Here is a 23,433-nt window from a genome sequence, read left to right as displayed (position 1 = left end):
CGGGGGTATTTAATAATAATTGGCTGCCACGTTTACAGCCGATTCCAGGCTAGCTCGCAGAATTTTCCAGCTTGTCTCCCCGTATTCTTGCGCGCTCGTTTGCACGACGCCTAGACGTCTTGATTACAGGTTGTCCACCGGTTCCCACTTTCTAATGCAACGTGTATCGGGCGCGGTTTTTTACGTTTTGAGTCCGAGTGAAACTCGAATCACGGGACCGATAAGCAACTGCTAGTCCACGGCGATCGTCGCGGTTGCGTAAGCAACCTGTGCTTTTATTTTGACAGCCGGTATGCCCGCCCGGCGATTTCGAATACAAATATCTTCCGCGCCTTCCGGCTACCGTGACGTTGCACGGATACGTTTCAGTCGCCTTTATGCTCGGCACAGGTAGCACCTGTCTCCCCGGGACTTACGGTGATATTTCATAACGCGCCAGTGACTGATGACTGGATGGAACGCGACGCTACGGAAATCACGGTCCACCTGGAGGGCACGGAGACGTCGCCCGGAGGTTACTCCAATGCTAGACGTTACCTATACCGTCGTTCAACACCATTTGTTCGCTCAAAGTTCATTTCTTCCCTCGTATTCCAAACCCTCGTTATCGGTCGACGAGTCCTTCTGTCTTCTATGTAACTCAGCTTTTCTGACGACTCTTCTTGCTGTACAATCTCGTAGGGGCAATCATAGCCGTGTTTTGTCTTCCACAGTAGTTTAGTTACGGTTATAGAACCAGCAAAATAAACTTCGACGTCCACCCTGACCGGTACTGTCACTTCATTCGAATCGTTTTGTCAGAAGAATATCTCAGCGTTCGAATGCAAACTATTCTCGAGTTGTGTGAATATATCCCAAGAAGGATATGAACCATCCAAAGGTAAATGGTGACTAAATATCATATTAATAAAACATTTCCTACTCACCACATCCGCATGAAAATCCGCACGTTGGATAATGTTTCTTCTCAAGAAACGGATAGCCAGGGCTTAAGAAGAAAGAGCCTCGCTTAAGAAGCAAACGGGACCGCTTATCGTGCGGACCTAATGAATGTCTAATTCGCTGGAGCGACAGTGAGAAAGTAATCCGTATCAAGGCGTGAATTCCTCGCGATGCAACGTCGACATTAGCATACCTGGGAAGCATAGCCGGGCGACAGGAACGATCCGTACACGGTCTAGGGTTTCCACGGGTTGCGCAATTCCCACTTATCAGAAACAGGCATACGTAGACGGCTGGAGTAATTGCCGGCAATCGTTCGCGCGGACGCGGGTCGATTCGTTTCTAGTAACTGGTTGGGAGGAAGCGGTCTCCGCTCGGAGATGGCTGCACGGAGTTTCGTTGGTCTCTCGCGGCTAGAACGCGGCTACGCGCATGCTGGCGACTTATCAGCAAGAAATTGCCTTCGAGAAAACAAGGCGCTGCATTCTCGCACGCTCTAACGACGCGGGTATCTTTCAGAGACGAGCACCGTTTTCCTCGCCCGTCCATCCCGTGCTCCGCGAAGGAGTGGCGCTCCTGGACGCACGTACATCCACGTACGTCCATTATTACACATTAGAAGAACCCTAAGACTTTCGCGGTCAGCCGCGGATAATGTAACTCCGCGCGGTCCTGAGCATTGTGAAGCTGGATCCTGACATGCGAGGTGTGCCTAGAAGGTAATGAGAATGGTTCTTTCAGAATGCTCTACAGCAACCCTATTACGAATCAGAGTTATTCTTTTCAAAGCGTGATACGTCCCATCTAGTTGGGACTTTTTCGGAATCTTGTCTTCGTTTAAAGAGTTAAAGAGGGGTTTATATACGACACGATCCTCGCATGGCACAATTTTCCTGCGAGATAGACCTCGAGTTCGACGGATCCGTTGGTGTTCAACGCTGACACCTATTTCGCTGTTTCGCGGTTTGCGCTATTCGAATTCCAAGAAATGATTTCAGAATCTCGCATCGGACGCATTCCTAAAAGTTTCGCAATTTCGCGATGCGCAATCTGAGTCTGCAATCGGTAAAAAGGGACACTCTTCAGCAGGGCCGAATGTAACAGCGTACTTCCAAGGTAACCTACTTTTCGATACGAATAAAAGTTAGAAATGGGGCGAAATGACTTGTTACAACTTGCCATTCCAGGCAGTCACTTACAAGTTTAGGTACCTAGTAATATATGCCACGTAAGCCTTAACATTCGTATACATCTGAAAATGTCGTATCTCAAATATGTTTCCATTCTCCGTTTGCCTGCGTCCCAATAAAATCGGCGCGTAACACGTCACGTGGTCCGCTTGTAAGACGTTCGCGGTTAGCAGCGGATAATGTAAATCCGCTCGGTCCCGTGCATTGTAACGCGCCGCAATGCTCGCACCGATGCGTACACCTTTGTACACACTCACGGGGATCTTGTGGCGGCAGGGAACACGGTTGCGCATCGCAAGCTCTACATGCCGTATAATGTAAGCCTCTTCTTCATCTCCGGTTCGCCTACCCTCCCCTGCCCCTGTGCCCTGGCTCCCTGTCCGCCCCTGTTCCGCGCGATGGTTCTTCGCCTTCTTCCTCCTAAGTCTCTTCTTTCCATCTTTTCTTCCGCCTGTTCTTCTTCTCTTGCGCGGTCCCGCCACGTCCCTGTCCCTTGTTCCACGTTTCACTCGATTTCTTCTTCCCCGTCGTCGTCCATCTTTATCTTTCTCCCGCACGCCACCTCCCTCTGTCTCTCTTCGTGTCTGTCTTCGTCTCACTCTATCCCACGCGCCTTCTTTCCCGTTCTCCGTTCGTCTTAGCGACCAGCCGCGTTATTTATTGCCTGGCAGCAACAGCCGCAAAACTTAAAGCCCATACACGCGTGTACACTTTCTGCGTATGGTTTTTACACCGTGCATTACAATGCGCGCGCATGTACGCATTATACTGTCCACGTGATTCATTACCGGCCGATCCTCTCCCGGCTGCTTAAGAAAATACGGAAACTATAATTGCGCGAGACTTATGATGCCCTGGTCCAGCCGCCGCGAGCCGACGCGCCGCTCGCGGGATGTGCGCGCGTCGGGACGCGGAGGACGTTACCGCTCTCTATGCCAGTGGTGTTTCACCTTTTCGAGCTCGTGCCACGGGTCAAAGAAGGGCTCTTCAGGTATGAACATATTAAATTCAGATTAGTTTGCGTGATTTTTAAAGTTTAATGCTCGTTGAATATATTTATACCTGACGTGGATCTCATGTAGGGGGTGGAAACTTTGTTTAACCCCTTAGGCTCGTTGCGCCACTAAAGTGGCTTTTGCGGATATCAGCTTTCTGAACGACGCGCCACTATAGTGGCTTACACGTAATTTGCGTTAATCTTTGCCGTACAAAGAAACAGCCCCGCGCAAAATTCATCCGTCCCTAAGAGGTTAATGAAGGATCTCGTATACTAACAGGAGATTTTTGCTGATACAGTGTTACTCTCGTATATCTTACAGAAGAAAGGAGCTGTCTTCTATGAATAATCGTAATTTTACTTTCTAGGAGCAATCCTATTATTTTTAGAAGAACAACCTTGACTCTTAACCATTGCTACTTTCACGAGTACTAATTCATTAATCCATCGGTGTGCGATATAAGCTCGCCTTTGAACAGCACGACGGTTAAGAATCACTGCGCTATGGGGCTACGAGCAGCGTTTATGATCGCGGGGAAGCCTCGCGAGATCATATCGGCCGGATCTCTTCATCCGCGAAGCCGCGCGCTCCCTCCATTGAGTCGTCCATTGTCGTTGATCGTGACAGTGCGTAATTGTCGGTGTTTTATTGCCGGTAGTAAAGTAATCAGTCGGCTGGAATGTTTAGTATTTAATCCTCCGTCGCCCGTGCGCGTCCGTGTGACACACGCACGATCTCCAGCCCCGATGAAACCTAACTGTGTGCATTTGGTACGAAAGTACCCCGTGCGCCACGAAGGATACTCGTTTAGTCTGAAAATGATAATTATGGATAAATGTGTGCTTAATGTCTGCAATAATTGCGGTTAAACCTAGCCTGTTATTACCATCAGGGCTGTGTATCGGGCGTCAGACGTAGAGGACGTTTATCCAATGGTTGATGTTTCATATCTCTTCCTTTTCCTGAAGAGGGTACTCATGAAGTGTGTGAGCGACGTGGACGATACTCTCGACACTGCAACGTTGTGTTTGATACATTAACTCTTTACACATGAAGCGCGACGTAGAAGCGATACACTGATTAAGTAGTAATAAGATATTTTATTTCCACGACTCTCCAATCATGGTAAATGAAGGTTTAGTCGTCTAAATTGTTAGCTCTCTGTAATGAAACTATCGTCGCGTGCAAAGAGTTAATACTTTACGTAATTTTTCTCCTGATGCATGTTAGCGTTTGAAAATTGTGTGATCTATTCAGAGAAACTCTACGACCTTGAGATTATCTTGACCTTGAATCGTCAGGCCGAAAATAAACGACCTTACGAACACCTCGATCCTGCAGCAAAGGTCGCGAGAAAATCCAGACGTAAATTAAACCGTTATTGGTTGAAGGGAATCACTTCTACGCCAGTGAAATATAATTAATGATTGTACTGTACCGTCTGATTGGTGCTTACGAATTCCTGCCGCAAAGGTTCTTACGAGAGGACGAGTAGCGAGTTGCTTGGATTGGTGGCTATAAATTCCAGGCGTCGACCGGAGTGTCGAAAGGTTAGGTTCAAGGGTGGCAGTTTACGACATTACTTGATTTAGTCCACGACAACGTGCCTTTCGTGTATCAAGCTTGTTACGTAGACTTTTATTAGTGTACCTAGATCTGCAATTCGAAACAGAACAAACTCCATCGATACCAGAAGAAGTAAGAGTGTAATCCGGGATCAAGGAGCATTTAATGTTGGAGTAGATAAGTTGAATCAGACAAGAAGCGATCTACTTCTGTTTCAATGGTATCTCGGGAGATCGACAAGAAAGAGGTAGGATGTATGATCGTTGCAATGATACAATATCGTAGCCTTAGCTACTCCCTAATGAAGCGAACTCTAATACTTGCGAAACGTCCACGTGCAACGACGCAGACCTCGAACCTATCCCTACAACCATCTTTGCTATCCGCGATCTTCCATCTTTCCATTCGCTCTTAAAGTCACCTGCTGGAAGTAAACTCGATGCCAATCCAACTGCAGTGGATTTTTCAAAGTTACCAATACACGCAACTATCCCAAAACTATCTTACACCACAGACAGCAATAAACAATGCACTTAACCAGAACGAAATCCATGGACGCCAATTTACACATCAAAGCAAAGGTTTCCTCCGTAATTCCCTTTCATTCAAAGTTCAGTTAGCGGTAGCGGACTCCAAGCGGACTACAGCCTACGGAGGCGACGCTGCCTCATCCGAGCACGATCTAGCCGCGGCAGATCTCTCCGCACTGTTACGTGGTCGTAGATACGCACACGTCCGCGCTCGCCGTATCTGCCCAGGCTGTCTATCCGATTCTTTCTTTCACTCCGTTTCGCTCCCCCTTCTGGAGGTCTCCGTCCGTTCGTCTGGCCGAGTCATCAGCATTGCAGTCAGGTGCCGCTACTTGCACAACCTGGTGGATTCCATCTCGGGAGCCGGATGGAGGAGACCCGGGAGCCCGTGTGCCTGGACAAGCCTGCACGGAGGTAGCGGAGCGGTTTCTATTTTCTGCCATCCCGGTATTCGCGCCGATTTCATCGGGGCGGCCTCTAGCCTATGTCGATTTATAGTATCGCGGCCCATTAGAGATAATTGTTAGGGCGGTAGCCGGAGTAGCGCGCACACGGCACGATGTAGAGTCGTTTTTCCCGTGGTCTGGCTGCCAACGTCGACTCCAGCTCGTTCCCGCTTGTCTCTGCGAGCTAACCGACCTGCTGCTTTATTATGTGCGAAATTTTTCTCCCCAACCTCCCAACCCCTCCTCCTCCTTTGCACACGTCGGTCATTTCAGCCGCGTCGATGGGGCCCGGTTAATTGGAATGTCGACCCCTTCGATTAAATTGTTAGAGTAAAACGCGATACGTGCCTCGGGGGCAGTTTCTTTACGCCTTTCGTCGCCGGGACCCACCGGCGACGCGTGTCCGCCGTGGGACTGCCTACGGTTAGGGCGGCAAGGAAGAGGAAAGGGAAAATTTACAGTACGTGTTGAGGATGCAATTAGAGAATACGGATATCGTTTGATAAAGAAACGAGATTAACTTTCACAATAAACTTACTTTCGTCTAGACTGATACATGCGTTGCTTTCGAGATTTAGAATCTTACTGATCGTTTAAAATTACCGACAAACACGACGATCCGAAATACCATTATGCATCCTAACGATTTATCCCAACAATGCCGACAAGAAAACGAAACTGCGAAAAATACAAAAGTTAATGGAGGATGCTACCAAAGCGGAACTGGTCTATCTGGCACGGCCAAGTTTATACGTAGAAGGGAAACGTGATGCTGCAACTGTGCTTCAGGAAGTACCATCGACTCCTCGGTCACGTGCCAATCGTAATAAAACGTTTGTTACTCCCAACTAACCACGAGTAGAAACCAGAGGAAAAAATGCATTAATAGATTTTTCAGATGGAAGCACAAAAAAACCATCAGTGGTTGAAAAATCACCGTTTGAGAGACACTGTACTGCCAGAAGAAAATGTCATCGACGAATGACTTCTCCCTCCAAGACACATTCATAGTTCGCAGATTATAAAGACCAGTTTAGTCGATTAAAAAAAGACACACTTTTCCGAGATTCCGTGTGATACGAAGCAGCCTGTTCCAGTCGGACTGGCGTTTTGCAAGAAAATGTCAACTTCGTCCTTTTCTAGCGTCCTATACTCTCCCTTCTCGAGCCCTCTCTATGCTCGTCTCGTAACGCGTAGCGTTCGTATAAATTCCCGGTGTAATTTAGATAATTTTCCTGACTGGTAATAAACTAATGTAGGGAAAAAGAGCATCGCGCGCAAACATTCCTCGAACGCGTATAATGAAAAAAAAAAAGGAGAAGGATGGGGGAGAAACGAAAAGCGAAGATAAATAGATAAGTAGGATGAATGGAGGCTGGACAGAGCGCGAGAACGTTAAGGTATTCACACACGGTCAATTCTATTCTGCTACAGCAATACTATTGCCAATAGTATCGTTAGTAGGTATTTACCCAAGGATCTGAAAATTTTTCCTTGATATTTCCAAATGTTTGGACTTCCTTGATTTTAAATACGAACACCTGTTATTATCGACATTTGAAATAACAGGTGTTATTGTCCAGACTAGTAAACATGGGCTACGTACACATATGATTTTAAATCAACGACTTTTGCCAATGTCCTAACGTATTGTTGCCATGCGAACAGGAGTTTGTTAATACAAAGCCTGTACGCTAGCAGTTCACATTGTAATCACACCTCAAGCGAATTATACCCGAAAGTTTCTAATAATTGCATAAAGAGTTTAGTTTTTATTAAAGCTGTCTAGTCTTTGTTAAGACCCCTGTGATCTAGTGTCCCTGAAGCAGTCCTTGTCCCGGTAACAAATTATTCATATTTGTGTAAATCGATAAATGAAGTTCACCAAGAAGAAAATGAAAGAAATATTGCTTACTTGGAAAATATATTATATATTCTTAAACTATCGAAGAGAACCACAGATTCCTTCGATAATACTGGTCGTGTGTCCGTGCCTTTACACAGGGACACGGGAAGAGAAACGCGGAGACAGAGATGAAGAGGTGTACATCGTAAAATGAGATTTGTTATTACCGCGCTTCAGCGGGTCTCTTGTATCGCGATCGTCAACGAATTCTCGTTAATTCTGGAGAAACTGTATCGAAAGCCAGGACTAATAAACGATAACGAAATAACACCGTGCATTACGACTTCCCGTTATTCATCTTTGAAACGAACTATCCAGATATCGGCGACTCTTATAATCGCTTCCACGAAGCTGTCCGTTATAAACAGCCACGCATACCGCTGGAAAATCCGGCCTGTGTACTTTGCGTGGAAACGCCGTTTGTGACGGATTCCAGAACAAAACTGGTCGTGGAAAGCAAAAGAGGAGGTGTGTGGAGCGCACCAAAGGAAATCGCGCGACCGCTTAATCCGGTGGAATTAGCTGTGGCAACGTGTTCCCTGCTTATCGTTTTGTCGCTTATCAAAAGAGTATTCGTAACGAGGAATACGTGGTAAACAGAATGAGGCAGACCGATCATCTTGATTAATATGTATATTATTCGCACGAATATAATTTTTACAGTTGTGATGATACTGTTGCAAACTGAAGCGAACGTTTCAAGTAGACATTTTATATTAACAATGGATGGTGGTAATTGTTTCGCCTTTCTTTCAGTCAGTATTTATTACAGTTCTCTTCGTTCCCACATCTGAATATGAAGATTATTTTTTTTAATCTATCTCTGATGGTTTTTCGCTGTTTAAATATTTGGGTATTTCAAGTGTCCATAAAAACTTGTAGTATCTGTTATATTTTGAGTTCGTAGCTTTGTTATGCTGTACTTCTTTATCTCTATTGCACATTGTTTCCAAAATGGATGGTGGTATCGATGAGAAAATAAGATGGAATATGTTACGAACACTGTGGAGGAAATGTTACTCTCATCGCTAGTTGCATCCACCAAGAAGCTGGCACAGTCGCAGCTGAAGCTGGCTCAGCCGCAGCTGATACTGGACTGCGTTGTTCTGTTAGTCGTCGTCAGCGGGCTGACAGTAATATCCAAGTGGCCATAGAAAGCACTGCTTTCCTATTTTCTTCCATAGCACTTCAAAAGACTAGGCGCGGGAGTACCACGAGCATGCCTGGAGCCATGTGGAGAACTTACTGTAACAATTCTCTTAAACTGCCCGGTTTACGTTCGCGGACGGCCAGGATCGGTTTGTAAAGGGGCGACGACTGATTGATACTCCCTTTCGGTGGCTGTCTACCCTGGCGGGTTCCAGAACACCATCTTTGCTCTCTGGAATAAGAGAGATTCGGGAGCACGAAATGTGCCGACTATACAGGCGAAGAGTGATGCAGTCCAAGCAATGCGTCTTCCTCTGTCTTTCCCAGTAAACACTGGGATAAGAACTTTTCTGTCTCGTGGAGTTGCACGATTGCCAGAAATCTTGAAAGATGGCAACGTAGTTCTTCGACACTTTTACACTTCCATGTTTCTATACATCTATGAAAAATATACTGAATGCAACAGATACAAATGGTATCGAAAATCAAATGTACATTTTTTCCTACTTTCATATTCAATTAATTCGATACATAATGTTTAGAGTGAATACTTAAATTCATTACCAAACTGTACGCTTATCAACTTGTCGTAGCACCAGTCGTGGTTTATGTATCCAGTTAGGAGCGAACTTATAAAGGGTTAAAAATGCTTCAACGAAACTGACCAAACTGACGCTCTCTGGGTCACGCGGTGAAAGTTCGTGACGAATTCTTCTAATCGGGTCAGACACCTCCATGATGATGTCTTCCACCGACCAGAGAGATGTAAAGTGCGTTGTTCCGAGAGGGGGATCTCGGGGTTTCGTAAGCGACGGTCCTGGACTTTTGTTCCCGAAATACTTGAGAGCATTCGATTCTCGAGAGAACAGAAGAAGCAGCCGCCTCTTGGTGCTCGAGGAATGTAAACAGTTTCTACGGGAAGAATTCGAAGCCGACGCATACTCTCTGCGTTGCGTAGGTCGCAATAACCTGCGCGTCCAGTTAATCTTGTGTGACTGATGAGTGTGAAGTATGCGCACGGTGAGAGTTTAATTGAAGACGCTTGGGCGTTTGGTACGGGTAGCGCGGTTACTGTTTGCTAGATTCTTGGAGAATCTTCAATTCAATTAATTTCCGCGTTTTATTTGTCTGGATCAATTACGAGCTGCTGATTTAATGTAGCGTTAAATATCTGTGAAACTGCTTCTGATTGTTATTAATATTTAACCATGTTGAATATTTAGCTAAATAAAACAGGAAGATTTCAAGTTTTCTTTAGTGTAACATATTTAAGCAACAAGACGAGATTGAAATACTGGCGTTTAAAAAAAAAAAAGGTGCAAGTGATGCGGTCTCTTCGAGACGTTCGAAATTTTTTCGAAAAATACACAGAGTCATTCTACGCGGCGATAGACGAAGTTTTCGGCGTTTAGGTATGGCCCAGTCATAAATCTTGGGCCCAAACTCAGATATTTCGATCACTATTCACCTGAACGTCTCGAATCAGAGAAAAGGAAACTTTCAAATTATAATCTAACCGTTTTTTTTTTTGCAAAAATCTACTAAAACAAATACTGAATGTTACCGTATACATTATAAATGTTTAATCAATTCGGAGATATTAATTTTCGAGGAGGACTACTCGCGACGACGTCGATGGATCTTAGCGCTGCTCCTCGCCATCGTCGAACTTCTGGGCGTCGATTACGAGGAAAATGATATATCAGCGCGTACATACACGATAAAGCATCCAGAAGGGGTTCATTAAATCGCCAATACTGGAAAAATTCGTAATTGATTCGCGCGTTCGGCGTGATTTATATGATTTACGCCGTTCATTAAGGAAACGTCAAATAACTTAACGCCGCCTGTATCGCGCCGCAGCGCGACTAAACGCGTGCAGGATCGGTAATCTCTGTCCCACCGTGCGAATACCATTATGGAGTGAAAAAGTTTTGTTCTTTCTATCACGTGAAAACGTGTTCCCTGTTCGTCGGAGTCAGTGGACGCTGCTGCAGGGGATTCACATGCAACCAGAGGCGGATTAAGATTTTTTAGACCCTTGGGCTGCAGGTTCTCTGAAATCCCTAGTTAATTCTCTAAGACTCCGACATTTCAATAAACTTGCAATGATATAATCCATAATAAGAAAAGAATATCACAGTTTGAATAGATATTATTCCTCTTTTGCTTCCATCCAATAGAATTCCTAATTACTTTTCCTACCACTTTTATATTCAATATATTTTCTACATTTATAAATAAAAATTAAACGTATTAGAAGACTGCGAGTTTATCAATTACATTTTCTCCTACTTTCATATTTAATTCATTCTATACATAATTTTTAGAGAGGAGACTTAAATTCATTACAAAACTGTCCGCTTATCAACTTGTCATAGCAAGAGTCGTGGCTTATGTCAAGGCATTGGAAGCCCGGAGTACATGACATGTGAAAACGGGGCTTTAATCCGTCCCTGCATGCAACGAAGCCGGTGTTGCATCACTGGACTAGCCACGGCCTTATACGTTTCTTTGCTAGCAGTGGCTTCCTACATCTCGTGATAACGTGCTTATAAGGCTCGATCTTCGAGAAACCCGGTTCGCGAGCCCCCTCGGTGGCGAACGAATCCGCCGCTGAGACGTTGCTTTCCAGGATTGCTACAATTGTAACTTCCGATTTTTTTGCGCAATTGTATTATGGTAACTCGCCTGCCACCCTGGCTAGCGAAGCCAGCCTATTTGCTGGATGCCTTCGTAACAGTAAGCACGGACGCACCTGTACGCGCAGGTACTTTAACGGTGCCTAGAGAGCACTCTAAAAATGGCGATACTCTCCGAATTTTGTTGATAATAGCTCGATAATTGAGCCATTCACTGCATAAATCGATTAACTCCACTTTTTGAAAAATCTTAAATTTAAGTGTCGAAGCAATTGGTATGGTCATAACTCTTTACATTTATAATAACTTTTCTGAAAAATGAAATTATCACCATTAAATGACAAAATTTTATTGGCCATTGAATAATAAATAATTTATTTCAGAGGCTATTTCATCGCATTTCTCAACCTTTTGTTTTATGGAGTTAATCGATTTGTGCAATGAACGGCTCAATTAAATTAATTGTGCTTTAGAGAGTGCTTCTACATTATCGGTCTTCTCGCTCGGGGAAAAACATTCAGGACCGAGGTGATTGAACCAAACAAGCTTTATCGACTTTTCCATCGCGAAAGGAGTTTCCCAAATAAGAACAGAGGAGGAGCAGTCGCAAGGAAGGACCTCAGCGAGTCCTGCGACGACTCCTTTGCGCGGCAGAGTTATTCCTCTGTCGAGGAGCGGTAAGTGAGCGCGAAGGATATCTGGCAGACACATTTCTACGGTCGGCAGTAAAGCTGGCCAACAGTGGCGCACCAAAGTAAATGTTATAACAAACACAGTGAGCAGAGGCCACGACGCCCCGCTATTTAACATTATTTAGTTTGCTTTGTGAACGTTTAAACAGTGCCTGCCTACTTTTTGTATGGGTATTTGATGTGCCTCGGCCGGCCTCGAACCCTGGGTGTATATATAAACGAGGATCCCAGTGTTTGTTTTCTAGGAGGCACTGGCGAGGCAAGGATGGCCGAATGCATGCAACCGTGCGCGCATACACGCGACTATGGCAATTGCCGCCTTTGCTGCGTCGAGATCCGTCGAAAAATAACGTTGATCCTCGTAAACTGGTAAGGTTAAATGCTCGTTGCAGAGGATTATTATAAAGCGAGGAGGAAGATTCCTAGGTGTATGGAAAAAGTTCTCATCACGTGACACGATTGAAGGATATTCTAATCTATGGTATGATTTTCTCCAATTTAAACAGAAGTCTACCGTACTGAACGGTCAGTCAAAGGGCAAGAATATCTTAGGTTGAGTGAAGACGTTATTAGTCAGATCGAGCGTGTTTATGTTATAGAACCGTTTCGACTCGAGGTTCGGGTTATAAATCATACATCACTTACGAATTTCCAGTTTCTCTCGGCTAAAGCTCTCAAGTTAACGACCATCATTACATAAATCACACGTAATCCATTATGTTAACCGGAGTGTAATAAATTATATGTATGTGGAAAGAAGGAACTGTATTCGCCATCGAACCTACATTTCGAATGGGTTTACGAAGCAGATGTAGCTTTTAGTTTATCTTTTAGAAACCTTTTTGGCTTGAAAATTTTCGAGGATTTTACATAAATCGTGCGATATCTCGCTCATTTGCACGAATCCAAGCGTTATTTGGACTGTGGTTCGAATAAGACAACCTTCCCTTTCTCTGTTGACCCATCTTCCTTTAGTATTACTTGATATCGCATAAGCTGAACGCCTTCTCTCTCGCAGTTGACTGTACATAACGAGATCCACGACAAGATCTCGCAATTAATCTCAGGGAACAAACGATCCGCTAAATCCCTGAAAAATGGTCTTAATGCCACAACAAACGCCAGGCTCGAAAATGGCGCGCCATCGTCGGTCGGCGTCCTCTTGGGAAAGTCAAGCGATTCTTCCGATTTCGAACGATAGCGATATATTTTTCTCCCGGATGTAAAGAACGCACGGCGCAGGCACGAAGATTTACACGCGTATTAAATTACACGCGACTTCGTGACACGCAAAGGGAGCCTTTTCTGGGTGGAGCGCCAACGACGAAGGCGTGTTTCGTGTAAGAGACCCGCGACTCGTTGTCCGAGCATAGAAATCAAGATAGAAAGCTCTCGTATACCTGGAGACGCTGGAGACAAATGGTTGTGACGTACGGCGCGGATTCTCAACTCCGCCGCGGTCTCTCCGCTTAAATCACACCCGGAATATTTACGATACGGCATATCACGTTTCAATATATCTTATTGTAGTCGTGGCCCGCATCCCCGGTAATGAAAACGTGTTTATGTAACAACACACCGCAGCGGGTCCGCGTCATATTCTCGTCTCACTGTTTATACACCTTCGCGTGCTTTACACCGTTAATAGTTTCCCAACTTTAATTAAAACCACACTTTTTCATGGAATAACAGCCTACTAAATATCCTCCTGCCTATTGTCAACGGGTATATTTTGGAAAAATCAATAATTATCGAAAAGTTTGTACAGAAAGACAACATCTTGTCGCGTGAGCGCGGAAGCCCAATCAGAATGCTCGTTATATCAGCTTCAAACATTTTTTGTAAAGCAACGACGAGCACTCTCGACGCTCTCGAGTTCAATCCTCGCAAAATCGGTTACGAAACTCGTTGCATGCGTATACTTATAAGTAATAAAAGGTACTCAAACGTAACAACATCTTTCGTCACGAACCTGCTTCCAAAATTAAGAACTAAAATTGAATAACTAAGAATTCAATGTTTATGACCTAAGGTTTCGATGAATGTTAGAACTCCCTTTATATTTGTACGTCCCTTGAAATACATATAGTAAAGTTAGCTTAATTATAACAATAATTATATTCTGTGCCAAGCCTGTGATTTACCGCGTAGTCGGCGGTGTTCAAATTAACGGTAAATCAAGCGTTACGGGGCATTTTATTAATCGATGCCGTGCCCCCGTAATGAGAAGGATTATTTGTTTCCACCTAATCGTATCGGTTCTAATACCCGGGACCGAACGAGCACGCGTCTAATTCCATTTGCCTTAATTCGCGTTCGCCGTCTCGCATCGCGTAATATCCGTGATATTATTGGTGCACGGTCAAGCGTTCGTTATTAACGAAGGGGAAAAAGAGCTCGTTGCGAAACGGAGATTGAAACGGAGGCGGGATAATATGGTGGTTAACTTCTACCGGGAGGCACGAAGAATGGTAATGCCTCTAAAGACTATTTAAAACATTTGAAAGTAGATACTCTATTGTTGAGGGAATGCATCGAATTGCGCTTTATAAAGTCAAGTCTACATAGCATTCTCTTTGATGAGTAAAGTCGTACGGGGCACCACTCACAAGGTAGACGATACCTCACTTACCATTGCAATTAAAGCAAAACTACTCCCAACAAAAGTTATCCAAAATTACCTTTAGAAACTTTATCTTCTTTTACAATTTTCCATGAAATCCATAACAACCAAATCATGGCTCAAAACCTCCCCAAGTAAATAACCAACGCAAGTAGTTCCCAGGCCAAAGAAATAAGAGGAAGAATGTTCATTGGCCCTGAAAACATTCCAGCACGCATTGTATTGTCCCCAAGCGACTTTCCCAGCGATCAGGTAGTTTGCCAACATCGGGGATGACGAGATTGAAGCGTCGAACCGGGCGCCCGCGCTCGTTACGCGGAAAGTCACGCAGGAAAGGAGGCGACGTCTTCCGAATCGGTGAAGTTGAAAAACGCGGCAAGAAAGCAGCCGACGCGCGTCCGCTGGTCTCTTGCGAGCGGCGTTATACGTTACTACCGTAACGGGGCGCCCGGCAGCCCATTTTCGCGTTACGCAAAGCCTCATTAGGCGTCCTATTCTCGGTCGCGGCGTTTTAACCATAGCCGAGCGCGCTCGGGGTGCAACGTCCTTTCGGGCTCTTCGTAAAGAGGTATTCTCTCTCGAAACTCGGCCACAGTGGATTCGTCGCGTCGCGGGGAACGGGCTCGTTTGTGTTCGGTCCGAGCAAAAGACAGCCGAGAAGGGACCTACTTTCTATCGTAGTTAGCCTACTGTCCGAGCAACGTCGCTCGAGTATCCGGTAGCGCCCCGGGCGGTCGGCCACTCTCGCTTCATTCGAACGACTCGATTACATCCATTAATTGAAATTAAGGGGATAGTTTTATATTCAAATCCATTTTATAGGCTTTTTGCGAAATTTTTTCAAACGAATCAAAAAAGTTTTTCGAATAATGTACTCTTATTTGACGTACATACATAAAATATTTTTTTTAAATAGAAATAGTCAATACTGTAGGAGTTATGTTTTGCTCTTCCGTCTCCCTTTAACAAAAATTGTCTTACTGGCTGACACGATTCCAGGTGTTCTGATAATCTGTAAAAAAAAAAAAAAAAAATGAACCGACATCTTCATTAGTATGAGTGTGAAGATACTTTGAGAAAATAAAATTAAAATAAATACAATTTCTCCTGATCCATGTATGACGTAGCTGTTAACGTATCAACCGACAAAGTCTGTCATTCCCTGGAACGAGTCCGTTCGCCACCGATGGCCCCCAAAGTAGAGGATCCCTAGCGGAGATTACGTCTCGTGCCGACGGTCAACCACGCGCTGGCATTCTCGATTCAAGGTACGTTCGAAAGCTTCTCCGGTGTCAGATGGTCGGCCAGACACTGCACCAGGATGCGGGCCGCGTTGCGTAATGGCCAGTGTCCACGTGGCCAGGAGGTCACCGTCTTTGATGGATGCCCTTCGTGGAAACGTTGTCGAGGGTTATCGCGAGCTTTCGCTCGGCGCTTGAATGGTTGAACGTTGAGAAGCGGAACGAGTGGCGTGCACGCGATGCCGCCGATAGGATGTAGAAGCTAAGCATCAGTGGTGGCAGGTGTTCGCGCCGATCAACGCTTTCGGGTGCTTGAAAAGTTTCATCAATTCGATCCATTTCACCCAGCGCTTACTTTGACGCTTTCGTGACCACTCGAAAGTGACGCTGCTGGTATTGGAAGAATCGTTTTGTGTACGGTGTTTACAGGTCGCGCGTCTACTATGCCAATTTCTTCAACCACCACGGGTTTTAGTGACTTTTAGGCCAGGTACTATTGGTTGTAACCATTGGTTACAATTTTTCATGTTAGAATGAACGCAGTACTTTCGAGTTAGGTTTCAAGGCACTTAATACTACTTGTTATACTAGGACAAAAATAGTATACTGTACACGTGTTTCAAAGCACGGACAATGACACCTACTGAGCTGACCTGTAGGGCATAATCGGGACATACACCCACGACTTCCTTCTTTACTCGTGCACTTAATACCGTTCAAGGATCAATATTGTCAAGCCTCGGTTTCTCCACTCTCTAGAAAACAAAACAAAAATGATTATATAACATCAAGTCCTATAATTAAGTCTGCATTTGAACTATACTCTCTATCCAGATCAGTAGTTGCTTAATCTTCTAAGGAGCGAGCAGATTGACTAAACATCGTACACAATCTACGAGAATCCCTGGGGCGATCCAATTAATCCACTATTAAAAAACAACTTCACCGTTTAATTGGTTACAAGCGGCAGCTTCGTTAGTCGATTCGTCTGAAGGTTCGCAGACCGCAGCGACCCACGTAAGCTAAAACGAGGCGCGCGTGGCGAGAGGCGATCTCGAACGGGACACGACGGGGGAAAGATGTTTATAGTCGTGATTCACGACGTGCGTTCGATTTACCCGTGCAATATCGCTCGTCATTACAACCGGATAGCCCGTTCGCGACTGAAGTTAATCTAGTCGACGAAACCTGATCCTCGGCGTTCTATTTACGCGTTGCGCGACACCGACAATCGATTTCTACCTGTTTTCCTAGTTCACATCGCGAGCATTCGCTGGTTCTTCTAAATAGGCGACATTCTCATTCGGAGAAAAAAATTGCACATAAATATGATCCGTTATTCGTTCGGTAAAATTACAGTCTGATTTGTACACGTTATGTGTTATTATTGACGTCGAACGACTGGGAGCATAACGCAAATACCCACGTCTCAACCCTTTGACGAGTACGGACGCACCGGTGCGACCAAAGTTATTCTAGCCAAACAGTACAAATTCATATCGTTTGTTATGCTTTTGTTTATCTTTATTATTGTGTTTAAGATATATAAGACAACGCAATAAATGAATTTTAATACTTTGGAAGTAAGTACTCATCTGATACAGTACATTGTATTTTGCGGTTTTAAATATTTTATATTTTATGATATACAATACATATAATATAATTCTTCAATAAATAATACATATACAATTTCTTACTAGTTTATGTATTAAAGTATGTAGTCAAATATATATATAATAAAGTATTGTTTGTGTCATAGAACAAAGCATACTCATAAACCGTATTTCCGAAAAATACTTACTCGTCAAAAGGTTAATATGAGTGCAGAATTTTGTTTCTTTTATAGAAGGCGCTTTCTAGAAAACTTGAAAATCGCTCGATTAGTCTGTCACGTTTTACAGTGTTTGAAATATTATAACGTTCCCTCGCGCACGCATCAAGCATTATTTCTTACCTTGGCTACACACCGCGCGAGCAATTATTATTAAATTCTTCCAATTTTTACATGCAGCGGCAACTCCACGAAAGATTAATCCCAGCCCTCGAGCGCAGCAAAAGCCAGCGCTTCGCGAGAGCGAAGTCGAACATGCTCTGGCGTCTTCGCGCCGCAACAGGCGTACTTACGCGCGGTAAGCACGCAACGTCCGTGCGGAATTTGTGGAGTGCAAAGTATCATCGTGTACCAGGTGCATTCACCAGGTCCTGGAACGAAGCACACGAGCGAATCGTACGTGCAAAACGGACAACCGAGCCACGCTGGTAGTGGCGGTCCGCGACGGAGGCCGCATCAGCATCAATGTTAACTGCGTTCGGTTGATGGAAATCCGTCGGTATACCTCGTAGGCCGCAGAAGTCATTTCAGCGACCACAATGCACGCTGAAAATCTCGTGTTGCCCCGCGGGTATGCGCGTTATCCAGCGCCTCGTTCGAGATACGGCGCAATATGCCCGCGTGGCCGCAGACGCGTGGAAAAATCGGAGAAAAGTACCGGCAAGTAACCGCACTTATTAAGACGTCGTTGGTTGGTCGGAATTTAAAGTGCCTGACGGTGGTCGAGCACGAGCTGATGGCTTGCTGCCCCTGGCGAGCAACGCGCTTTACCGTAAGACGCTGGCCACACGCTTTGGTGCGCACGAAAGGGGTGAAACGCGACCGGGACCGTCCGATATACGGAAAACATTAACGTTCTCGTTATAATCCTGACCGTTGGATGATTTCAAATGTACCGCGTCGCTGACGAGAAGGCCTCCGCGGAATCGTTTCGACGACGGTCGACCGAGGGGGTCACACGACGCAGCCATTTTAATGAGGCTTCGTAGGCAGATAGGGGACCGAAACGCAGTTGACCCCCATTTACGCATATACTTGATTGTTTAGGAGACGGTGACATTAGTTGCTAGTTTGATAGTTTAGGATATATAGGAGGCCTTCCTATGACGTTTAAGGGTCCCCGTTTGACTGTTGACTGTTATCAGAAGTGCTCCTTATACATGTCATACGCTTTCGCAACTATTACAGAAACATCTATGACAACAAATCTGATTTACAAATATACAGTTTCAAACGCAAAATTTGAAATCCCAATCGTGATTGTGGATCGACGCGAGGTCGCCGCAGGTTGAAACTCCGCGGCGTTTTCACCGGCACGCCTTGATCCTTTCTAAAAGTTCTCGGTAATAAACAGCCTTTACCGTATGTCGTGCATAGAGAAAATAAACGAACACTGCTCCTTTTGAATGCCAAAAATCCGTAGCGACAACTTTGACCGCCGACAGTCGAGTTTCCCCGTCCATTAGAGCTCTCTCACTTTTCAAACATCCACTCCATACTGGCTCGCTTATAGCTTTCGCATACTCGAAACTTCGGTAATGTTTGATTACTAAATTGTTCCTGTGTTCTCAGCGAAATTTCAATTTGACTCGACGTTCTCACGCGAGAACATGCGTACACGTAGTCGAGGACTTTCTTCCTAGGCAACAAGCGTCGCGAAGGCTGAGTCGTCTGACCAGGCACGATCCGCAACCACTTTGAAAACGCGTGAATATTGGTTACATCTCCAGGACGTTCTGAACATACTCTACCTTCATCAGAAAATCAAAATTAAGAGGTTCAATGTTAAAAAAACGTGATGGCTATCGTATAATAGTATCGGGCGTCCCCATACTCAAGTATAAGGAGTCAAATGAGAACATGAATCATAGGGATTGGTAAGAAAAGCGATCGACTGTGGATCCAAGGTTCATGTGTTCGAATCTCCATACCTTATTTTTCGTTTAGATTTCGAAACTATCAAGTAATTGTGTCTCAGCTACAACTCCAGTGAAGGGTATCCCGCGTCTCGCAGCCCTTCCAGAGCCTACCTCTCTCTATAATGGAAAGCCCGCAAAGGCGGACCGTGTCCGTGGAACTCCGCGAGGGGTGAGCGACGAGGGTCGACTGCGATCCGTGTCGGGGGTGGGTCGCGAATTTCCGAATTAGTGGAAACAAATAAGCGAGCGGGAGGAGAGGGGTTGTAGCGTGGGATCCGATGCGGCGCAACGCGGAACGATACGAAGAGCCAGCGTGGACGAACTCTGGAGAGGGAGAACCCCTTCGTTCGTAGGTGGGTATACGTCTCGGTTCCGCGTGGAGGCTGGTGGGAGGTTTTCGGGCGGTGGAAAAGAGGGCGGCCGGGAAACAGGAGGGATTCGGAGACCCGGGAGGACGTGAGAGGAAGAGCCCCGCACAGAGGAAGGCGGGAAGCCTGTTGGCGAGACGGAAACAGTCGAGCGATGGTAGAGAAAGATAGTCGGAGGGAGAATGAGGGACCAAAGCGCTCTCCACGGTAGCTTACATCAAAGAGTCGTCTTAATAGAAAGCCTTAGAGGCGTTTGTTCGAGTCTCCTCATCTGACTAAATATTCCTGACTGACTGAGGAGATATCGGCGGGCCAAGATACACAGCACGGCGCAGATCTTACGTATAGAACAAACACCGAACGCCCGGGCCCCGGGATTACCGCTTCCGTTTCGTGCCTCCTGGGTAACGATCGCTCCCCGCATAAGTTTCTCCGAGTTTCTGCAATCTGCGTGTATACATATCGGGAGCCTGGCTTCGACGAAATCCCCGATAGCCGTGTTACGCCGCGGATGCGAGAGGAGCCGCGGATGCGGATCTGTGTAAGGCGGACCGCGAGCTAAGGGGATGGGGGACTTGTCTCGTCGACGATATCGTGAAGAATTAAGCGGCGAAGTTTCCAACGCCGTGTAAACGCAGATTTCTGCAGCTCGTTAATGCTGACGCGGAGCGGAGTCCACGAACGTCTTGGTTATTCGTTTAGTCTGCGTGGTTCCAGGCGAAAAGTGACCTTGGTGAGGAATTGGGTCGGCAGAATCGTAGAAAAATGAAACGTAGAAGAAGAATATTATTGTTATACGCGCGGACTCGTGTTCGTACCATAATTAAAGAATACTCGTTTAATATTGGTCTGTGGACGATATTCAAATTTTTACAGCGAGTCGATGTAAAAATACGGCGTTGCCACTTAGAAATATCTGCACCGATTTCACGCATGGCGGACCAATACATCTCGGGTATCTACGGTCAATTTCAGGGAAATCTAGCACGCCAACAATGTTAACAAAGTATTAGAATATCGTCAGAATAGATATCTGGAAAAAATAACACGTCGACCATGCCAATTTAATATTTAAAAACTAATTCTATTTATTTATAATTTGTCGGAACGCCCGGCTTCGTTGAAAGTTATCCAATTGCCAATATTAAAAGAGTATTCTTTAAGTATGGCAACGTCTCTCTCGATCAGTCACGCGATCGTCATCAACAACGTCGCTCGACCGACCGTAACATTTTTCAATTCATATAAATTTTCCAACCGGTGACACAATTGTCACAAACTCTAACTCAGATACATGGCAGTACGAATTAATGAAAGAGTAAACACATGCGCAAGTGTGCGTTTCAATTTAGTTACAAATAACTTTTTCACACGAAGTAGGACAAAAATGAAACGAGGTTAAGGTTAAAGATTAGTAATACTAATAAGAGTAATGTACGTTAACGGAAATTTGTACAGGTAAAAGTAGGTATTAATGGCTCGTGTCAGTATGAGAAAACACATCTATCTTCTAGGCAGAGTCAAGCGAAGTAAAAAAACGGAGAAATTCATACAATCCTCTTGCAGCGATTGAAATACATTGAAAATTAGCACTCGCGTCATAAATTTCTTAGTGCGATGATTTGAGATGCAACAAAGCAGCAAAGACAAGCTCGTAAATGACTGTCAGCTAAAGTTGATAAAGATCAAAGTAGAAAACGATAATAAATGAAAAATGGAAAAATATTGAGTATCTTTCCTTAACGACCAACCAAGAAATTGCAATGTTAATCCTAATTTAAAGGCTATGTATCAAGAAGTACTGACTACTTTAATTACGACTCTTTGAACGATCTTTTGTAGAAGCTATATAAATTCTACCGAATTAGTTTTACACATGAACAAGTTAAACTGTTTTCACTGACATTAGCAAGGAAATTCCAAGGGAAAGTGATTCTCTGGTCGCGCCGAGAGTTTTTAAATTGAGTCCCCTGAACTTGAATGGAAAATTTTTACTTTATTTTCATTTTAATTGAGCTCAAACTGAAAGTCAGCTATTCGTTTATAGATGAAAAATATCAAACTTACGTATACGTTCGGGGATTTCGCGTAAATATACGAAATTTTACATATTCTTACGCGAAGAAAAGCTCTAACAGCAGCAGATAACAAGATAAATATGAACCGTTCACTGCACAAATCAATTAATTCCACCAGTCACATAAAAATTTGTAGGATTACTGACGATTATGTTTTGGCTACTCTTTCTTATTAATTTTATATACCGTTAGATGAAAGCTACATCTGTATTTATGCATCCTACAATATTTATTTGATTTTATAATATGTATATCGCATTTCTTAACTTTTTGTTTTATGGAGTTAATCGATTTGTGCAATGAACGGCTCATATGATAATCCCATTAAACTATGTCAATCCATGAATGCTTACGTTTATACCAATAAAAACTCAAAAATGTAAAAATAACACCTCGGAGTTGATCATCAACGAATAGCCTAATAGTTAACGTCGCAAAGGGATAAATTTCAACAGGCTCCCGAACTCTTCCAGGATGCAAAACGAGTTAAGACCCCTGATGCACGCACAAGACAAAAGCGATGAACGGGATTTTGACATGCGAGTTTAGGTCAGTTCGTATCGTTTATCTCGCAGGAATATCGTCGGTGACTTTACAAATTCGAAGCAGCGCTCCTGCGCGCATTGTCGATTAGTACCTGCGGATACAGAGCCGCGTATCCGAACGCCCGCGTTTGATTGATTTAGATAGCTCCCCCCTTATCCTCTGACAGATATAAATGAATCGGATGCGTCCGTTACTAAGCGCCATACAGATGTAATCCTTTAAAGGGATATTCGGCCTGTGTTTCGCTTCGGTTAAGCTGTACAAATAGACGTGGGATGTTCGCAATCAGCGCTGGCCTCTCCGCCAGGGTGGGTTCTCGGCTATTTATAAATGAATCCTCCGTACGGAGACACACCCCTTGGCGAATCAGCATCCTTCCGTTATTATTCAAGGATCGAAGGACCCATGATTACATGCTTCCGTCCAGAAACTTTGTTCAGTTCTCGGATGAGACCGCAGCTTAAATGTTCAGAAGGAAGGTTATACAACGTCCCACTGCTAAAGTTTGAAGTATCGATTACACACTTATCGAAAGCTGTCGAAGAGATACGTATGCTCCACCAAATAACAATAATTCCACCGTCTCGATGATACGCTGAATTTTGTGGCTCGAATCTCTGTAAACGACAATGCCCCGCCATCAGTTCGCGCCACGTAAGGGATGGTCGCGCTTGAATTACACGCTCGAACAAGTTGGTTAGTTCTCGCGCTGGTGCTCCTGCCAGCCTATCCAGCGGTCGTTTGCGTTCACGTCGTCGTCGTC

At 44.7% G+C, this 23,433-nt stretch overlaps 1 long non-coding RNA gene across 1 annotated transcript; it reads right to left on the bottom strand.

Moving 5' to 3' along the window:
* Positions 1 to 2,941: 2,941 nt before the first annotated feature.
* Positions 2,942 to 5,851, bottom strand: LOC128874601 (uncharacterized). Its single transcript, XR_008456672.1, has 3 exons — positions 4,569 to 5,851; positions 4,017 to 4,144; positions 2,942 to 3,942 (listed from the first exon to the last, which is right to left on the bottom strand). It is a non-coding gene; the product is annotated as an uncharacterized LOC128874601 (long non-coding RNA).
* Positions 5,852 to 23,433: the final 17,582 nt, after the last annotated feature.

The sequence above is a fragment of the Hylaeus volcanicus genome, chromosome 4 (assembly GCF_026283585.1).
Source record: "Hylaeus volcanicus isolate JK05 chromosome 4, UHH_iyHylVolc1.0_haploid, whole genome shotgun sequence".
Classification (NCBI taxonomy): domain Eukaryota; kingdom Metazoa; phylum Arthropoda; class Insecta; order Hymenoptera; family Colletidae; genus Hylaeus; species Hylaeus volcanicus.
Note: the sequence above shows the minus strand (reverse complement) of the source record. Positions and strands in the feature narration are given on the sequence as shown.